The following is a 9,117-nucleotide window of genomic DNA, read 5'->3' as shown; positions in this document are numbered from 1 at the left end:
CCAGACAGCCTGCGATCTATAGGTATTGGCAGTTTAACAACACTGCCCACCCACTGGGCTGCTATGCCTGCCACACTACATCAGCCCAGGATAAACACTAGGCCAGGTACCACCTTGTAGCTCACCTCTGATGCGTTCTCCATGATCCTGGTCATATCATCACCTGACTGCCAAGAGCAGCCCAGTGTGAGGAAGGGAACGGGGGGGCAAAGTCCCTAAAGAAGGTGTAGGCTTCACCCAGCCACATGGCAAGGGGCCACAGCTAACATGGAAGAAACCAGGCCTTTGAAATGGACCAATGCTTTCTTGATCAGAACCAATGACCTCCAACACTAGGTCTGGAGTGACCAGATGGGGACCCTTGCTAGGAGTACAGGGCAGCCTTCCTTATGCCAGTGCTGGGGGTGGCTGTCACTCGAAAGCAGGACCAAGAAGCCACAAGGATATTGTGGAGGTTGGAAGCTATAACATGGAGTAACAAGTCCCATGTCAAGAAGACTGGTGGCCAAGCTACTCCTGTGCATAGGAAAGAGGGAAGACTACTCAGGCTCTGCTGAACTGAGTGAGAGAAGGGGGAAGGGGAAAGGTGGCTAGAAAGAAACATCCAGCATCCAAGAGACAGGAGAAAGTCACCAAGGAAAAAGCGACTGAGGTCTGCTGTTGTACAAAGGCTGATGTCTGGTTGTCTCCTGAAAGGGACCAAGATGGGCAGAAGCAAGTGAAAACAGGAAGCTTAAAGCCTCTGGATCCAGAGCCATGAATCAGGGCTCAGTAAAATGACGGGTTGGCATTACCTCTCTTTAGGTCCAGGATGGCCGTGTGAGCATGGACTGTGAGTGAGACAGCGAATTAATTCCAGTGACACTCTGATCCTACATGAAAAGATTGAAGGGCTACTGCAGAAAAGATGGTGGATCATGCTGGTGGAGGCTCCCTGTCAATCTCCAGTGACAGCTAGACCAGGAGTAGAGATTCAAGACCCTGTCCCTGACAAAGGGCTAGCAAACAGAAGCAGTTCAGGCTACAAAGCCCAAAGTGTTATGATCCAGAGTCCCAGGGGCTGACCAGCGCCAAGGCACAAGCCTAGGTGTCCACTGACCAGCTGACAGCCATGACATGGGCATAGGTAGGCTGATGCATGCCTACCTAGCACAGGGACGAACAAATGAGGGTCGTAGGGATCATTAACACCTATAGCATGACTCCTCCTCTCTAAGTTCTTCTGGGTGTTGGTGCCTTTTCCCCTGCCCTATTTTGGGATAAGAAGACCAGGCCAGGTGTTATGGATCTTGAGATCCCAGAGGCAGACTGGGAACACTTCTCAGCTGCAGATAAAGAAGAGCCAGTGATGACCTGGTTCCTCAAGAGATGTAGTTACCTGTGTTAGTCTGAATTCAGTCAGAGGCAAGGTACATATGCACTTTTATAGACTAACTAAATAAGAGATGCAGAGAGAGCACACGCTTTCGTGAACCCAAGTTCACTTCATCAATTGCTGTGAAAGGACATACAGAAAGCAGAATATAAGGAGGACAGAGAAATTAGAATATAAAAGACAAGGGAGTAGGGAGAGAGAGAGACAGGAGGGAGAGAGAGGAAGGGGGCAATGCTAGGAGAGAAAAGGAAATGAGTAGAAAAACCATTAGAACCAAGGGGGTCACAGAAGCTAAATCCAGGTAATGAGATAAGAATCCATAGTCCCCATTTAAACCATGCTTAACACAGTCTAGTCTGTAGATGATTTCTTCTTCTGTAGTTTCCTGTTCAAATTGGTTTTTCAATTTTTAAATTTTTTTTTTTGTTGCCGAGAACAGCAATCCCGAGGTCAATGATGGAGTGTCCAGGGAAACGGACATGTTCTGCCATAGGCTCTTGTGTTCTTTGTGTTCATTGGTCCTACCAGAAGGACATCCTGCCTGGGTCCAACCAGGGGAGTCAGATGTGCAGATAAAGCCTGACCTGCCCTTTTCACAGGATTCCACTGCCCTTGGCAACACACACCTGGCAGGGCAAAAAAATCACTGAGCCTTGTAACCAGCAACCAGGTGCCAAGGGACTGGGTGCAGTAGCATCAGACCCACAGAAGGTGCCAGCAGCTTGCATTGCTCAGCAGCCTCCAGCTGGGGAGGGCATGACCCAGAAAAGGGTAATACAGTTGAGGGGAGGGGGGAGAGAAGGAGGTGGATGCAGGAGTCCTTGGGCTAGCCAGGGCCCTTTGATCAGCATAAAGCAATGAGGAATGTACCTCAAGCAGATGTGTGCAAAAGGACAAAAGCATGCATGCATCACTATAATCCTCAAGCTGAACTCCATCCCACCACAGACTGCACACAAGTCACCCCCAATGAAACTACATCTGGGTTGAGCAGGGAGGTAACTGGTATCCAGTGGGAAGTGGACCGGGTCCTCCACAGGACAGTTTGCCAAGAGCTCAGTGCCTGCAAAATCAGAGTGGGGCTTTCAAAAGGGTTCAGCTCCTCAGTGTGAGCCAATGTTTCAAAGCAGGCCTGTAGATGTCCCATTTGTGACACTCCTCCCAGCTTGGGCCCTGTGTCTACCCAACACACTGAGCTCTCGCAGAATCTAACCCCTGCTGCAGGTCTGTGGATGCTGTGTACTTCCAAGCAGCCTGGCCTTTAGCTGCTGTGAATAGGTAGGAGAGCTCAGAACAAGAGGGGCCTTTTGATCAAGGTGGAAGCAGTCAGGGGAGGTTTTGTTAAAATCTTTCAGTGTCTCTGAAATGCAACATGATGTCTGTTGCTCTTTACACAACACAGCTCAAGGAAGCTGTACAGGTACATCTGTTGGTACACACATCAACTGCATGCACGCATGCCACATACACCGCACTGCTGCTCTGACTGGCAGCTTGGAAAAAAAAGAGCACAGCGTGAATCACTAGAGGCCTCACAAACTATTTAAAGGGCTATTACTCTATTCCTACACATCACTTGTACAAAGCCCAATATGGCAGATGTGTGATATGAGAGATCTGTCCAGACACACCCACATGCACACATCACAGGGTATGTCTGATGTCACAATACCCAAAGCTCTGTACTCACAGCAACCAATTTATTTGAGCATCCCAGCATGAGGTGCCAAGTGGCATTTGCCTCATAGCTCACTAGGCCCTCACCCTATAACTGACCCACAACTTCATTGCTGGCAACAGCCTAGAATCCAGGTGGAAGTGTTGGAAAAGGTTCCACTGGTACCCAGGGTGCTGAGAGAAGGCCATCCAAGAGACCATCACCTGATCAGGTTGCCCAGCTGGCCACAACAAGCCAAGGTTGCAAGGCAGGAGTAAGGGATCAGTGTCTCCCCTTCAGGGAAGCTCTTCCTGGCTCTTTTCCATGCACCAGACCTTTTGAACAAGAGCTGGCTAGACGTGGATGTATCTATCCAGCCAAAGACTGAGCTGTCTGAGCAACTCAGGGGCAACGTGCAGACAGCTGGAACAACAAGACATACACTTGGCTTCTGGGGAGAATTTATTGGGTGTGACGTCTCAGAGTAGACACCAAAGGTAAACTGGACATACAGCTGCTGGCAGGACAGCCAAGAGGCAGCTCTCATCCATAGGAAGAGACAGGCAAGCACATACACAGTGGGGAAGGTCTTCCTGACAAGGAGAAGGAAGTCCCTGGGAAAGCAAAATGACTGACTTGAATGAGCCTCCCCAGATTCCTTCTACAGAGTCACACAACCTGGATCTGGAGAGACCTGGTCCAGGAAACGCTGGTTCTGATAGCCCAGCTGCAGAGGCAAGTGAGACTCCAGAGCAGCCCCAGCCATCTGGTCCCAGCCTCTTCAATGAGCCTCAGCCTTCTGGCTCCAGCCTCTTCCCTGAGGCCCAGCCATCTGGCTCTGGCCTCTCTGGTAAGGTGCTACGCTATGGTTCCAGGAACTCCAAAAGGACCAAGTCCTCAGAATCCGGCCTCTCTCAGAAGGCCAACCCATCACTTAGCAAGACATCCAGTCCAGCAAGTGATGGCTCCTCCAAGCCGCACAAGCCACTGCATCGGGGCCTCTCCAAGCTCATCCTGCATGCTGTGGCCACCTCCAATAGGCGCTCCGGCCTCTCCTTGCAGGCACTTAAGAAGACCATTGAAGCCACAGGATACAACATGGTGAAGAGGAAGAACTACTTCAAGAGGGTGCTGTTGAACCTAGTAACCAAGGGGCTTCTGCAAAAGCTGAAAGGCATGGGGGCTTCAGGCTCCTTCGAGATCAGCAAGAAATTGGCCAAGAAGATGGGTAGAGGCCAAGGAAAAAAGAAGCTACCTCAGAAAAAGGAGAAAGTCCTCAAGATTGGGATAGCAGCAACTACCTTGGCTGAAAGAGGAAGTATGGGGCTGATGGATGTGTCCAAGAAGCCACAACCCAAGGCCAAGTAGTCACAAGCTAGCACCTGAGGGGCTGTGACCCCAAGGTACAGATGTTTCACAGTGCTAAATAAAAGGATTGTTGTGTTTAAACCATCCTGCATCCATGCTTATCTTCAAAGAAGGGCCTAGAGAGGGGGGAGGAAAGACTCTGCAGGGTTCTGACCCCCTTCCATCTCCCAAAAAATGGTGCCAGACAGGGTGTGGTGACCAGGAAAGCACAACCTGGGTGTTGCAGAAAGAGGATGATCATTGCTGGGGGAGCTCTCCAGGATGGTTCCTCCAGCATGGCATGAGTGGGGTGCTCCAGGGGCTGCCTACGTGTCCAAGGGCTGCCTGCATTTCCAGGAGACAGAGACCTAAGGCCCTAATTGCCCAGGGTCATTGGAGATGGCCTGGTGGTTCTTGACAAAGCAGGGCACATAGCCTTCATGGGAAGAAGGGTATGCTACAGAAGGACTAGAGAGTCTGGAGCAGGAAGGGATTCTGCCCAAGGGGAAAGAAGGCACTGAGAGCGCTTATGATCTAAGTAGACAAAGATGGAAGAAGCATGGCTTATGGAAGGTCACATGGGAAACCAGTGACAGAACCCACTCTACTGGCCTCCAACACACTGCCTGGTACACTGGGTCACACCGTGTAGTCCAGGGCCCACTTGCCTAGCCGTTGAGATGTTTACAGAATGCCAATCACCCAGGCACTGAGGCACTGGAAAGCTCAAGGGCAGGCAGTGAGAGTCAAATGCAATCTAATTCACCTGCCACCGCATCAAAATGCCTGGCCTGGGTCAGCTCCAGGTTGCCAGGGGATTGGGCTGGCTCCTTCAGTCAGTGACCTGCCAGGAAACAGGTTCCCTCTCCCTGATGGAGGCTGGGACAGGGTGCAGAGGCAGCAAAATTAGGTCCTGTTGGGGGATGCAGCTGAAAAGGCCCTGCAGGGCATTGCCTCAGGAGGTAGGAGAGGGGAGCCACAAGGAAAAGAAGCCAAGCCTCTCAGGTCTCCAGTGCTTTGTCCTATCAGGGTGGAAGAGGGACACACACCAACACTCTCCCAGCCTCTCATCTCTGTTTGCCTCCCCCTACCGACTTCCCTTCTCTATTGGACCCTTCACCCTCCACCTATCTTCTTGGCCAATTCTTGGAGTCCCCTCAGCCCTTATCCACTCTGCTCTCTTGGGACAGTCACCCCTTCATGTCCCTGCCACAACTTAATGTATTTAGTTTAGGTAAGGGAGGCTGTCCCGGTGCTTCCCAAGCTTGATTTTCTACCCAGGACCACAAGTGTCCATGGGCATAGCCTTAAGGGCTAATTGCATGGTTGTCTGCCCCTACACCACACCCAAGCCTTGCAAGTGTCATCACTTCACTGATGTTCACTCCATACACTCAGCCCCTCTCTGGGCTCTCTGGTCCCACTTACAGCCCCTCCCTGGGCTTGTGGACCCTCTGGTCCCCTAGGAACCTTCTCCACCTCTTTCCTTCTTAAACATCCAGACTGCTGCAGGTTGTACTTTTCGCATTGACTTTCAGGAACTGCAACCATCCAGCACAGCTGGATGCTTACTGCCTGCTCAGCTCTGGGCCTGGGCTTATATAGCCCAAGCCCTGCCCACTCCCAATCAGGTGACTCTCTCATTAGCCCTCTTCATCACCTGCAGGCTACTCCTCAAGCCACCTCACTTCTTCAAGGGACAAGCACACTAAACATCCCGCCACATAGTGTATTCCTATTATTTGCACAGCCTTTTTCCCAACAAAATTATGTAACTAAGTAGACTGGGTTAATGAACAAAATATTTTAAAAAAAAACAAGACTGAAAACAGGTGGCATAATCTCTGACTGAAATACTTCAAGCTTCTCCATGCATTTTTATGCCAGCTCTTCAAGGCTCACTGGCAAATCATGACAGCAGCTGAGGTTCAATCATATCTCATGCCCCACTGTGCCTTTACACTTGACCATGTGTGTGTGAATAATGAAAAGAAAATCCCACACATAACAATTACCTACTCTTTCTCTCAGGCCGCTAAATGAATGGCCTGATATAGCAGTGAGTGACAGGGAATGTGTTAAGTATTCCTCAAACCAGTGCAATATGCTTAATCATTTACAATTATTTAAAATAACTGAAAGCCACCTGCAGGCATTTGCCAGATGACAACATTGTTTCTGAATTTGAAACACGGTGCCAAATTGCCTGTTACAGGTGGATATCTCTTTTCACATGATGCTTAATTGTTACATTATTCAGCAAACCAAGCACTGGCTTTCCGTTTCCTAGTTTAGCTTATGCAAAAAACCAACATGCAAATAACATGGTGAAATGTAACTGAAGAGCAAATGTTTTAGTCCCACTGGAAGTATGCAAATAAACAAAATAGGTGAATAACTGGTATGTAACAATGTGGAATTAACTGGAAAATTAACGATAACAAATACCTATGCAGACCCAGATACCTGTGCACCATCACACACATGCAGACACACCTTCACCCTCATATTGTCACTTCACACATACACACGCTTACACACGTGCTTTCTCAAGACACAACTTCCATGCTATATTCTGCTGCCCCTGGATAAGGTGAAGTCAAAAATTTCCAACAAAACAAGTCACTTTATCAAAATCAAAACTTCCTACAAGAACATGTGGAAATTTTGAGCAATTTAGGGGGAAAAATTGACCCAAAGCTTTTTAATAAGGTCAAAAGGGCTCAATTTGATTGGAATGGAACACTTGAATTTTTCAAGTTATAACGCATTTTCATTTCAAAATTGACATTGGGTTGTAAGATAAATTGAAAAGATGGAATTAGAATGAAATGAAAAGACGTTGTCAGAAGGGCAGACAAGGTTCCTTGGGTGAATTTGATATCTTTTATTAGACCAACCCAAATAGTTGGAGAATAGTTATTAAGCAAGGGAAGGGAACATTTCAACTGACCCAGAGAGAATTTTTTCTTTTGAAAATTTTGCTTTGCAGAGAATTCTGGGAATGTTTGTTCTTATGTTCATCCAGAAGAAAAATGAATTTCAACCTGTCAGAATTGTCTCTGGAAATTAATTTTGAGTTTCACCCAGCTCAGCGTAGAAACAAATTCCTCTACAAAAGGGTATGATGCCTACCCTGTGACCCCCCTACCCTTCCTTCCTATGGGCATTCAGACTGTTTAGTGCCTCTGGGCCTGTTGTACTGGAAGAGAATAAAATTGAAGGGTGTTTTTAACTGAAGTTTTGTGATAGCCTTCAACACTATAAAACATCACTCAGACCCCTGTGAGATGGAGCGACACATTAATTGACATCACAGCATCTTTATGACATCACACTCTGCCACATTTTGTTGTCATGGTTACCACTAGTTTGTCCTGGTGCCCCATGACAATTGTGGCAGGTCAGTGTCACGGGCAACTTGGATTGCTGGGAGCCACGTGGAGCAGGAGGACTCTGACTGCAGTGGCCCACATACCCAAAGAGGGAGAAGTTTCTTGAAGAAAGAAGCCAAGTCCAGATCCGAGATCTCTTGGCCTGGACCCAGGATCTCCAAGCCGAGCTCCAGGGCCCCAAATCAGGCCACATACCATAAAGGTCAGCCTGCGAGGGAAAAGCTGGAAGGCAGCAGGGAAGACTCAGTGCTTTCTCCAAGGAAGCTGGGAATCTGAGGCTGCCCCAGGCCCTTTCCCAGTCTGAATCTCCGGCATCCAGCTGTGGAAATCACTTGAACACAAAGCCCAACCCAGCATCAGAGCTCGCCGAGTGGAGGAAGAGATGCAAAGTCAGATCTGAAGCCACAAGGCAGCCTCTTTCACTGCAGTGTCTTGCACTGGGCAGTGGGCAGTAAGTCAGGCAGGAAGGACATTTTCTTCAGCGAGCAGAATGACCAAGGGGAGTGCGTCCCCCCAGGCACCCTCTTGTCCTGCAACCAACCTGGGCGCAGCCAACCCAGCCTCCACTAAGCCAGACTTGGAAACAGTGGAGCAAGCTGACTCCTCCGGTCCACCCAAGGCACTGGCGGCCAGCTCCCTGAGGCAGCACAAGGCACTGGAGATCCGCCCTCCCAAGCTGCCAACCCAGGCCCTCTCCAAGCTCATTGTGGAAGCTGTGGCCTCCTGTTGGGCATTCCCCTACAAGCCCTCATGAAATCACTCATAACCACTGGCTATGACATGGCAAAGAAGAAAAGCCACTTCCGGAGAGTGCTCCAGGGCCTGGTCGCCAAGGGGGTCCTGCGGCATCTGAGAGGCACCAGTGCCTCTGGCTCCTTCCGCCTTGGCAAAGGGGTGGCAGCCTTGAACAAGAATGCGGCACCCAGGAAGTGGGGCCGGTCCCCCAGGGCTGGGCACAGGAGCAGGAAGCTGGGCAGGAAGGAGCAGAAGGGCTCTGAGGGTGCTGCAGAGGGAGCCAAGGCAGAAGTCTGCCCACCTGGGCAGTAGTAAGTCAGAGAATGAAAGACAGGTCCCGCATGGGCACAGTGTCATTACTGTGAGAAATACACTGGGGTTGTATTTATGCTCCTGAGTCCAGGCTCATCCTTTGGGGCTGGAGGGGGGACAAAGCTGAGACCTGTTTGATAACAGCTAAGAGAAGGGGGTAGAGATGGGACAAAGCATGAGCCCTTGCTGGCAGAGCCAAAAGGACATCTCATGGGCTCAGAGGACACCTCCGGTGAATGCCACCTCCAGCACTGGTGACTCTGAAGGCAGCATTCTCCCTTCAGTGTTGGCCCTCA

At 49.8% G+C, this 9,117-nt stretch overlaps 1 protein-coding gene across 3 annotated transcripts in view; it reads right to left on the bottom strand.

Moving 5' to 3' along the window:
* SGCA (sarcoglycan alpha) overlaps nt 1-9,117 on the bottom strand; it is a 26,665-nt gene that overhangs the window by 5,931 nt on the left and 11,617 nt on the right. The window lies entirely within an intron of this gene.

Source organism: Alligator sinensis, unplaced genomic scaffold, assembly GCF_000455745.1.
Source record: "Alligator sinensis unplaced genomic scaffold, ASM45574v1 scaffold520_1, whole genome shotgun sequence".
Lineage (NCBI taxonomy): Eukaryota > Metazoa > Chordata > Crocodylia > Alligatoridae > Alligator > Alligator sinensis.
This window is presented reverse-complemented; position numbering and strand designations above follow the sequence as displayed.